The sequence below is a fragment of the Phoca vitulina genome, unplaced genomic scaffold (genome assembly GCF_004348235.1).
Source record: "Phoca vitulina isolate PV1807 unplaced genomic scaffold, GSC_HSeal_1.0 scaffold1, whole genome shotgun sequence".
NCBI classification, from domain to species: domain Eukaryota; kingdom Metazoa; phylum Chordata; class Mammalia; order Carnivora; family Phocidae; genus Phoca; species Phoca vitulina.
Window position 1 is genome coordinate 7,922,745 of NW_022589704.1, and position 12,209 is coordinate 7,934,953.

General features: G+C 41.3%; 1 protein-coding gene across 3 annotated transcripts in view; it reads right to left on the minus strand.

The window, feature by feature from the left end:
• DIS3L2 (DIS3 like 3'-5' exoribonuclease 2) overlaps positions 1–12,209 on the minus strand; it is a 346,894-nt gene that overhangs the window by 139,671 nt on the left and 195,014 nt on the right. The gene's annotated exons all lie outside the window — the stretch shown is intronic.

Sequence of the window (12,209 nt, forward strand, 5' to 3'; positions counted from 1 at the left end):
GTAGCCTCCATAAAAGCTGGCAAAATGCTTTATATATTCACTGAGTGCTCAATAAATACTTGTTGAACTGAAAATAAAATGTCAGACTTGGAGGCGGGAATGTTTTGATCCTCCTTCCTCAGTGACATCATAAGAAGCTGAAAGAATGTCCCTTTAGTCAAAAATCAAAAAGAATACTGTTAGCTTGGTAGGGGCCACAGTTGACTGGTTTACTTAGATTGCTGAAAAGGAAGTTATGTTTTCTTAACATTAAATGTCTCTGGGTGCTTTGGCTTTTATTTCAATGAATGAATGACGCCCACTAAAGCATTACAGTGTCCAATTAGTGCAGACATACATGACAGACTAAAACTTCAGGGCTTCAGTTTTAAGTTGTAAATTTCTTTAAGAGGACCCACTGTTTCTGAGAAAAATCTTAGACTAGTCTGAACACTCAACCCAACTCTCTACTACTTTTTTTTTTTTTTTAATCTGCTCTGAAACCAGAAACATAAAAGTCTAAATTAAAACAACTCTGAGGAACAGTAATCAGGAAGGCTTGCTGGAAAGATATACCATCCAAACATTATCCTTGATCATGGGACAGCAAACTATAGCCACAGACCAAAAAGGGCCTGCCACCTGTTTTTGAATGACCTGTGGGATAAGAATGGCTTTTGCATTTCTAAATGGTTGGGAAAAAACCAAAAGAAGACTATTATTTCATGACATGGGAAAATTATATGAAATCCAAATCTCAGTGTCCATAAGTGAACATAGCCATGCTTTCTGGCTACAATGGCAGAGCTGAGTAGTCATGACACAGACTGTCTACTTGATATTATCTGTCTGGCCCTTAACAGAAAGTTTGCTGACCCCGTTTTAGATCAATGATCCCCAGTGCACCAAGTTTTTTTTTTTTTTTTTTAAAGGTCTGATGATTAAATCAGTTTGGGAAATGCTGGGCCATAAGGGACTTCTAAGAGCCTTCAATGAGCTGTTGCTTTGTAATTCTTGCCATACCTATTTGATCTGGGCTTTTTTTTTTTTTTTTTTTTTTTGTGGCAGAGCATCTCCCAGATGCAACAGGTTCCTCAGGAGACTACCCTTTGAGAAGTGATGAACTGGACCCTGCACAGGCCTCCAGTGGAGTTATCCCAGATGGAGTCTTGCCATGAAGCCTACCTCAAGGATCATGGCAAGAAGTCAACAGAATGGCTATGCTGTCCACTGCAGGGAAGCTGATGAGGGCTCTGTTCCAACCACTCACTCGGGGCCCCTTTGATGAGTGCTTCTGGGGGGAAGTTTATAAAGGGCAAGGACCCACTCCTCCCCTCTTGAGTTAATGGTTTGTTTGTATCTTTTATGCTTCCCTCTTTGCTTTGGCTCCTAGGAACTCAGTAAACTATTGAGACTTGCCTCAAAAGGATCTTATTTGTCATTTGAACTCTGTGAACTCACCTTTATCCTGGCTGTGACTAATTATCCCACTTATTTTTCCTTTTCCCTTATATCCTAATTTTAAAAAATTAACTGCATTATATGTATACCTGCTAGGTACCTTAAATACTTTTTTTTTTTAAAGCAGGGTGTAAGTATGTACATGCATAGATTAAGGGGTTACAACATTTCAGAATCACATTGAAGGGGATGCTGGAAGAAAAGAAGACCTTCAGTATGGGCTACTAAAAGAACTAACTTCTAGACAGAGTAAAGCTTGGAGAACTCCCAACAAGTATCTGTACTGTAGCAGTGCCCTCCAAACTCGCTCGCTCACTATGGAAAATTGGGAGAAGCAAGGGAACAGTGAGGGACCCTGACAAACCCCAGGCCTCAGCGCTGAGAGCCAGTGATTTAATCTGTTGTCATCACCACAATTATGAACCGGCCACGATGTGGTGCATGAGCGCTCCTTCTGGGCGTGGGCCACAGCGGCCGGGAGCTGCGGGCCTCAGCTCTCGGGAGCCCAGCCCCACGGGGGTGGGGCTCTGTGCAGCTGTTACACTCTGTTAACATGCTGGGGATTTTACTGGCTCCTTTTCTGGAAGGCTCTGGTCTCATAACCTGCAGGGAGCAGCCTGGCCTGCCAGCTTTTAGAACCTGTGAGACCAAATATTTAAAGAGTTCCGCAACAATGGTTAGAAAGAAGCTAACCCTGACCCACAGGAAATCAAGTGCCAGGTGGGGGAGGGAAAGAATGAGACTCCAGTTCATGAGGCTGCAGAATTCCAATTCAGTGCAACGTTATGTAACCAAAATTTCTGAAGGCACGTGACTGAAGGGCTTAGTAGAACTTTTTAAAGTGACAGAAAACTTCTAAGATTGTCCTCCTCAAAGCCACTGGAAAAGAAGACAGGAAAGTAACTCAAAGCTTTCTCTAATCCCTTGAGACCTTGCCAAGAATCGCAGGGAATAAAACCATAGAAAGAATTTCTGTTCCTCTGTCCCTCTTCCTCTGACCCTGCGTCCTCTCCTTCCTCAAGGCACCAGCACCTCCGCCTCCCTGCAGCTGGAGGCAGCTGGGTAGTCTCCATGGCAACACTGCCTCCCCACTTTGTCAGTACAGTCACCTCTCTGGAGTTTGGCCACGGCCCCTACCCCTCACCGAAACTGCTCTCCCTGTGGGGCGCCTGGGGGGCTCAGTCGGTTACACTTCCGACTCCTGATCTTAGCCCAGGTCTTCATCTCTGGGTCCAGAGGTCAAGCCGTGCGCTGGGCTCCATGCTGGGCGTGGAGCCTACTTAAAAAAAGAGAAAAAAGAAATTGCTCTCCCTAAGGTCACAGGTGCTGCCAGATTAATCTGGTCAAAAACCTTTATCCACTCCTTACTGAGTAAAATAGAAGTGCAGCTTAGAATTCAAAGCCTTTCATGATACGGCCCCAACCTGGATTTTTCCAGCTAGTCTGCTCAGTCCCAACGTGTACCTTTTGTGCCAAACTTTCCTCTGTACCCTCTGGTCTCTGAAACATTGTGCTGTTCCTGACATGTGGACGTTCACTCAGCCAATCTCCAATGTCTAAGACCAACCTAGCTTTTAAAAGACTGGCTACATGAAGCCATCTTTTTTCCAGGAACCTTCTGTGGTTCCACTGAGTGGAGAACGCTTCTCGTCCACTGTCCCGCCCATGCCTGCATCCTGCCCCTCTCCGGTGGTGCTGGTCATTTTCACCAGCATGCTGGCGGGGATTTAAGGATATGTGTTCTCACTGTGACAGGGCTGGGTGCTCCTCAAGGTCTGGCTCTGTGTCTCCTCCAGCACGTGGAAGGCACACACGGAAGGAACAGCTGATGGATAAGTGAATGAGCAAACGACCAAAGGGCTCTCATTAGCACTTTTCCATTCAACTTTGCCGCTGCGTCTTGGGAAATACATTTAGGATTAGAACTCATGACCTCCTGGCGTGCAAGCCTGTGGTCACACCACAGTGTTATTGTTTCCAAGGGCATCCTTTTCTGTCTTCATCCCATCTTCTTTTCTCATAAAACAGTGTTTTACAAACTGTGATTGAGGGACCATCTCCAGACTAACAAAATTTATAGAGGCGCTCCTCTCCTCTGTCCATGGCTCTCAGTTTGTCTCCTTGATAGCAAGCAATTCTGCTGCGAAGGATCTAGGTCAGTGATGGTGAATGGGTGAAAAGGAACAGAAACAATTTAAGAACTAACCTTAAGAGGTTAAAGAATACAATTTTCACACAAACACTTTCTTTGATGAGATGGTATCGGAGTTTATACAGAAACCAGAAAATGGGGGCGCCTGGGTGGCTCAGTTGGTTAAGCATCTGCCTTCGGCTCAGGTCATGATCCCGGGGTCCTGGGATCGAGCCCCGTATCAGGCTACCTGTTCAGCGGGAAGCCTGCTTCTCCCTCTCCCGCTCCCCCTGCTTGTGTTTCCTCTCTCGCTGTGTCTCTTTCTGTCAAATAAATAAATACAATCTTAAAAAAAAAAAAAAAAAAAAAGAAACCAGAAAATGTTAGGTAAACTACAGCAGGAAAATCAACTAAATAGCTGGGGCGCTCATCCACGGGCTACCATGTAGAGAGCCCAGCCAGATGGGTGCTGGACAGTCCAGTCGAGTCAGATGCTGAATTCGTCTGAGCTTCCATTTCTATTTGACTTTTCTCAGGCAAAGGGAGCTGGGAGCATTGTCCAAACTGAGGGCCGCCCCCCGTGGTGTAGCAGAGCTGGACCTTTTATTTTTTTCTGATGGCAGCTGTGGAAATGTTAATACTCTTTCACTCAGCCCTCCTGCCACAACAGATGCTACAAGGTCTGACACAAATCCCAGATTTTTCAGAACAGAAAAAGACTAAGGTCTATTTAAAGCAGAAGGAGACCTTGGTCCATCTGTCCCTCTCTCCCCCACGAGTGATGAAGTGACACATCGGAGGCCACAGAGTGAGCTGAAGAAACAGAGCACTGGCCTGGGCAGGCTCTTTTTTTACATGACCCTGGGTTTGTAATATAGGGCCCACAGAAGTTCAACCTCAAGCGTCAGCAAAATTCTAGACCAAGTGAACGTAGTTGTTGGGTTACTTTCTAAAGGACACAGATAGGATGAGACTGAATTAGAACCAACTGAAATGGTCTTCCCTGTTACATTCACTCACTCACTGAACCTCCCATCAATCTTTGCCACTTTTTGTACTTCAACAAACAACACTCGGGAGTGGAGGCAGTGGGACAAGGCTGGCCAGAACTGTGGGAGCCAGGGCCTACGGCATCGGCCAGGAAAGCCATGGTTTCAACTCAAAGAATGTGCTACAATTAACTTTCTTCCCCACAATTTTCATTTTGAAAAACGTTAAACTTTTAGGAAAGTTGGAAGAACATTGTAGAACATTTAGGATGAACATCCATATACTTCTCATCAAGATTCATCAAATGTCAACACTTTGCCCATATTCGCTTTATCTCTCTCCTCTCTCTAACCCTCCCCTTTCATATATCTAGATCTTTTTTTTTTTTTTTTACATCTGAACTGTTTAAACTTACGTTGCAGAGATGATACTTCACCCCTCCATACTTTAGCATGCATTTTCTAAGAATAAGGCCATTCTTCTACAGAACCACAGTACTGTTACCATAGACAAGGAGACTAACAATTCCCTACATCCGACTTACAGATCATATTTAAATGTCTTCAACTGTCCCTCAGAAGTTTCTTTAGCTCTTTGTTTTCCTCCTGATCTAGGATCTAATCAAGGTTTACACATAGTATTTGGTAGTTATGTCTCTTTAGTCTGTTTAATGTAAAACAATCCATCCTTTTTTCTTTTAAACATAACATTGCTTTTTGAAGAGTCCAGGCCAGATGCCTTGTAGTATGTTTTATGTTCTGGATTTATCAGCTTGTTTCCTCATGGAAGGTAGAAGAAAGGAAGGGACAGAAGGAAATCAAATGTGGCAAAATTAATCTTCTCTGAATTTCCCAAATGGAAAGTTAGGTTTTAAGTCTCGAGTAGATTCAGAGTGAACATTCTAGGTTGAATACTTCACAGGTGATAGTGTGTACTCACATTGCATTCCTTCAGAAGGCACAAACTGTCAGGCTATGGGATTTGATTACCTGGTTAAGATGCTAATAGCCAGTTTTTCTATCTTAAGGTTACCTTTTACTCTCTGTATTTAACGAATAATCTGTGGAATAAGACTTTTAGATAATGTGAATATCTTGTTCTCAAAGAAACCTTCAAGCAATGATTTTAGCATCCACTGGTGATTTTTGCCTGAATTGATATAACTCTGCAAGTTATAAAATGGTGCTTTTCAGATCCTATAATAAATACATTTACTAGTGGGCTCTCTTCTGTCAAGAGCTTTTCCTGTTTGTTTTAAATTGTTTGTTTTAAAATGTTTGTTTTATTTTGAATATCATTACAGATTCACTAATTTTTTTTTTTTTTTTAAAGAGGGAGAGAGCTGGGCGGGGGGTGGGGAGAGCAAAGGAGAGGGAGAGAGAGAATCTTAAGCAGGCTCCATGCCCAGCATGGGGCCCGACGCCTGGCTCGATCTCACAACCCTGAGATCATGATCTGAACCAAAACGAAGAGTCGCACGCTTAACCAAATGAGCCACCCAGGCGCCCCCAGATTCACTGATTTTTTTTTTTAATTCAATGTATTATAATCTATTAAAATTACTGTTCTTTCTGATACTCAAATTGTACCAAATTAGGCTGTGGGAGCTCTTTCAAGTGATCTCCTGTGTCCTTGTGGTGTGTCTTCCTTAATAAATCTTTGAGCACTTCTATGCCTTTTGGCATAGGAAATGTTTCAGGCTCACCTTATACATTACCTGCCCCAGACTAATAATCACCCACTTCCCTAAGGAGCCCTGATTCCCTCTGGCAGGGAATGAATGATATTTAAAAACCAATATAGGGCACTAGATTGCTGTGCTCATTATTACTGGGGTATCATGGCTTCTAGTCCCTTTTAGTGAGCAGAATTAGAAAATACTGAGTTAAATCATTGAAACTGTTGATATTTGACTACTTGTGGTCTAAAAATTGGCAATTTCATGTAGTTCAACCTAAAATACTGCTTAAAAATCATGAGTTCATACTGACACTCCGAATGACCAACTGATACGTTATATTACAGAGTTCTTCTCATCTTCTCCTATTCCATATTTGTATCTTCATTCTCCCAGTGAGAACCTTGGCACTCAATGGCCTCAATATTCTGAACAGTTTCAGAATTATAATCCCAATACCACTAGCAACAAAGAACCTATTAAGATTTCTTTGGAGTTTTATCCTTAGAATATGGTCACTAAGAGTATACAGTTAGAGTGCTCAAAAGTACAGTGCTGAAATTATTTGAATTAATTCTTTTTTCTGTATGTGGTGATGCTATGCATTTGATAAACATTGGGACCACCTGTTTTTGTTTTATGTCAGTTTTAGAGATTTTGCTTTTACCTCCTTTTAGATTTGATTTCATTTTATCGTTGAACATTTAAAACATTTAAAAATGGTTCAAAGTTCAAGTGTACTCACAGAAGTCTTACTCTCAGCTCTACCTTCCTGCCTTGTTCCTGCCTATCCCCTAGAGATAACTATTTTCTTTTTTTTTTTTTTTAAGATTTTATTTATTTATTTGATAGAGAGAGACACAGCGAGAGAGGGAACACAAGCAGGGGGGAGTGGGAGAGGGAGAAGCAGACTCCCTGCCGAGTGGGGAGCCCGACGCGGGGCTCGATCCCAGAACCCTGGGATCATAACCGGAGCCGAAGGCAGATGCTTAAGGACTGAGCCACCCAGGTGCCCCGAGATTAACTAGTTTCATCATATTCTGGTTTATCCTGTGTTTCAGCTTTTCTTTTTGATATTCTTTTTTCTTTTTTTAATTGAAGATTTTTATTTATATATTTGAGAGAGAGCATGAGAGAGGGCACAAGCAGGGGGGAGGGGCAGAGGGAGAGGGAGAAGCCGACTCCCATCCAAGGACCCCAGGATCATGACCTGAGCAGAAGGCAGATGCTTAACCAACTGAGCCACCCAGGTGCCCCTGATATTCTTTTTTCTTTTCTTCTTTCTTATACAAACAGTCAAATACTACAAACTCTTTTGCAACTTGCTTTTTTCACTTAACAATAAATCTTGGAAATTATTTCATATCAGTTCAGAGACTAGAATCATAGAATCATCACAATTGGAAGTTCTTTAGAAGCCACCCCAGTCCATATTTTATCCCCCAAATGATTCCAGACTGAAGTCAATCAGACAGATCAACTCACATCTTGAATACTGGGAATAGGGGCGGGTAGTAAAGTTCATTGCCTCCTTAGGCCAGCCATTCAATTTACAGAGCTCTATCAGAAAGTAACTTCGTATGCTGAATTGACAACTGATTCTGAAAAACTTCATAATTTAGCTATTTACAGCCCCAAAGAATTAAAGCTGGCTCCCTCTTTCATCACGTAGCCCTTCAAACGTGACTTTTCTCAAGAAAAAGGCCCACATCTTTCTTGTTCCAAATGATTTATAATTGTGTATAACTGTAGTTTTTTTCATAATAATTTTCACTTATTTTGTGTCAAGAACAAATCTAAGTTGTAAGAACCAGTGGAACATCAATATAAAAAAGGTATCAGAGGTCAAGAGAAAGAAGGCCAAAATTCCTTCACTCAATATTTACTGGGCATCTACTGTTCTAGGTGTTTGAGACGCATTTGAGAACAAAGATGCCTACCCACTGATATTCTAGTGGTGGAGGAGACAGAGCATAAACAGTATTGTAATTAAGTGCTGTGGAGTTAAGAAAAAAAAAAGAAAGAAAAATTAGAACAGAGCTTGTGGCGGTGGGGGCGGGGGGGGGGGCAGGTTGTAAGTGCTGATTACAATTAGGATAGCCAGGGTAGTCACAAATGAGATGATGACATTTAAAGATGACCTGAAGAGTAAGGGAAGCAAGGCGTGGGTTACACCAGGGAAGAAAGACTAGGACAAAAGGAAGAGCTTGTGCAAGGGCCCAGAATTCATCAAATTAGTTTACCTGAAGGCAATGAACAATTGGGCACAACTCAACCGAGAGAGTTTGTAGGTAGAGCAAAGATGGCTTGGCCTCTGTGTTCTTTTACTTTCTGTCCAAGAAGTCTTAAATCTAGGCCTGCAGGGGTTCAGAATGCAGCTCTGCATGCCTAAGGGAGCAACGAGAGCAGCAGAGTCCACTGGGCCCAAAAAGTCTCTATATCCAAAGCTCTCTCTCTGAACAGCTCTCTTTCTTCTTTTACCTTTGCGAGTACAGTTTCCTATAATTGAGATTTAAAATATCAGAGTGGGGTTAAAACAGGGAATACTGATTGATACATATTAAGTTTCAAAATTAGACAAAATGAAGTAGCAATAAACTTCCAGGAAATGCTCCCACATAGGAATCAAATATCGAAGGCCCTAAATATAGAGTGTTAAAAATTTAAGCATAAAAGTTCTATACAATGTACAAAATCTTCAGAGTGTATAAACATATTAGAGCTCTTCAATATATGGGAAATCTGGCTCTCACTGAAAACACTTTTATTCTCTACCTCCTAGAAATCACCTCTTAAGAGAACAGAATTATAATAATGGTGGGTATTATTTTTGCTCTCCTTTTGTGCATGGGGAAACTGAGGCTCAGAGAGATTAACTTATATAAGGTCATGGAGCTGCAGAGCTTTGATTTAATGGGACAGGAATTCAAAAGAGACAGTGTTAAAAGAAGTGAAGTAGACTGAGAAGTTTCATTTCAATGGAAATTGACATCTTTTCTAGTTACCCTTAGTTCCATACCTTAAGATTTAAACTCCCCAGAAGTATTTTGGCTGAAGTAATAAATACCCCAAATTTCTTTCAGGAAAAGTTTCTCTATGTTGACTAAGTTGACAATGACTTCATTTTTAGGTACCAAATCCAAATCTGACTATTTTTCACCCTTAACCTGAAAATTCACATATGGAGTTCTGATATCAAGTTTATTCAAAGTAGATTATCCTTGGGGTGTCTGCCTTGGCTCAGGAGCTCAGGTTGTGATCCTGGGGTCCTGGGATTGAGCCCCCAGGCGGGCTCCCTGCTCAGTGAGGAGTCTGCCTCTTCCTCTCCCTCTGTCCCTCCCCCTGCTGTGCTCTTTCTCTCTCAAATAAAAAAATCTTAAAAAAAAAAAAAAAAGTAGATTATCCTTAGTATGTTAGAAAAAGCCATGTCCCAAGTACTTTCTTTTGGAAAGGGCATACAAAAATAGGAAGAAATAGCCAAAGAAAGAATATGCATAGATATATTTTTACTCAAATAGACTACACTTTTAAATTTGCTTTACAATTTCCAGAAGAGACATAATATGTAAAAATAAAACAGAAATTGTAACCAAATTTTCATATGACTTTATCAGAGACTTAAACACAATGGAGTAAAGGCCAGTGTTTAATGGATTTAAATTCTAGTGGACAGAATTAAGAATAGTCACAAAGTCAAGGAATTAACTATGTCTAGACATCTCTCCTAGATTTCTATTTGAGGAACAGTATTTTTTTTCTCATCCTTTGAATTCCCAAGCTAGGAATTCAGAACCTGCTGTTGAAAGGATCATCATCCTTAATTCTCAATCCATTTATCAGGCTAAAATGCAAATGTAAGTGGTGAATACATTTCAACAGCCCTGGAGCTCCAAAGAGCCTTCTCAGGGAACATGCTGAGCTAACTGGGGAAGGGTTAAGCCACCCCTATTTTTCAGATCTGAAAACAGTTGTTCTGATATGAGAAGAATCATTACAATGGTGCCAGCTCCCTTCTATAAAAGCGATACACATTTTTTGCACAACTGTATGATTGTTATGGCAACCATAAACATGGAACTATCATTCTTCAAATTACACACTACCCATACCAGATTACCTACGTAGGTCTGTTCTTCTACATTAGCCAGAATTTCTTTTCAAAAAATGCTATGTCTGTCCTATAGATGTTTAGGAGCAAGATAAAGTGGCCTCTTTCAAAGGCAGATTCCACAACAATGAATCTTTCAAAGGCCTAGCTCTTCAAGGATTCTAGGGCCTTCCCTGTCAAGTCTTTGAATCCAATGGTCCCTGGGAGGTCTCAAAATATTTTCCCTGGGAGGCAGGAGAGCTGCCTGGAAAATGTATTCCCCAAATGATTGTTTTTTTATTAAGAGGAAGATTAAAGCACCATGAATGGGCCTTAATAGACCTTGCACAGTTCGGTAAAATACTGAGAACATTTACTAGAGTCTCGGGTTAGTGAGGTGAGAGACTTATTTAAGAGATACATACGAGCATTTCTGAAAATACAACATGAATATATCAGACAAAAATGCCAAAATAAATTTCAGCTCTATTTTAGGATGATCAGGGATTCTCTTACTACTTTAGCTAACACCAGTAGAACTTTGTAACTTTTAACAGCAAAAAAGTGTGAATTCTTTCTTCTCATTAACGGGGGAAGTCAAGACTGGTCTTGTATGTCTTTTAAATATTCATTTTGGGCCAAAATTCTGTTTCATTGTTCACAGAGCTGATGCTACAGTTAAAAAAAAAAAAAAAAAAAAAAGCAGGCTAGTAATAACTTCCTGGCTGATTTTAATATTAAATACTTAGATTCTGAAGCAAAAACCTGTTCATAATTACTGTGTGCTCCAGTTTCCAAATAAGACCCTGAAATTCATTTAGTTTTCCTTTCTCAAAAGTCGAACAAAATTAATTAAATTAAAATTTAAAAATTAAGAAACCCAAAAATCACACAGGGTTTTGAGGGGGGCAGGGCAAGTCAAGCTCTAAAGGCAGCACTTCCAGTTCCCGAAAGTGCTCCTTGCCAGCAGAATGGAATGAAGGGCACGGTGCTACTTCTCAATTCCCATCCCATCTACAGGACAGGAAGGCCCCCCCCCCATCCAGTCTGTACCTCTTTCTTCACTTCCGGGGATCAGGTCTCCAGCACACTCCCTCCGTCTCAGCCCAATCCCCACCACCCAGTCCCTACCATGCCTGGGACTGGTCCTGAATTCATAATCCCAACCTCTTTTCCTACTGAAGCAGCTCTCCCTAACTGGACTCCAGTCTCCTCTCTCCTCTTCTGCCTTTCGGATTCTTTAGCATTTGGCTGCCAGGATGAAGTTCCTAATACTTAGCATTAGATTATGCTCCTTTCTCAAAAACCTTCACTGGCTTCCAGCCGTGCTGACACTACACTCCTCAACTTGGCATTCAATATCCTCCATGATCTGGCTTAAAACTACTTTTCCATTCTCACTTAAGATGACTTAACTTCATCAACATGGGGCCTTAGTAAACCAGTTCTGCTAAACACCCCTCATTCGTGATCTGTGTAGACTCGTCATCTCTTCTTCCAGACTATTCTCTTTGAAGGAAAGGACTGTTTCGATTACATATTTTTCAAATCCAACAGTATCTATTTCAGGGTCTTGCAAAGAGTAGCAATAGTAAATACTGACTGCATTGAATCTTCAATTGCGCCCCTTCAACTCCAACCCCTGAAAAGCTGGCTACAGCTGTTGAAGCACCATGAATGGTTTTCACCCACTTGTCCCTTTACCAGAAGCACCAACATACCTGTGAGACTAGAATACACTTCAGGTAATGCCTTGGGACCTCCACCCATGGCCTAGGCATATGGCCCTAGAGAATTTTCTAGGTTTAGAACCAAAGTCCTTTGGATAATGAATATGTTGATAGGCAAGGGTAGATGAGAAGAGGACAGTAAAATTGGGTAAG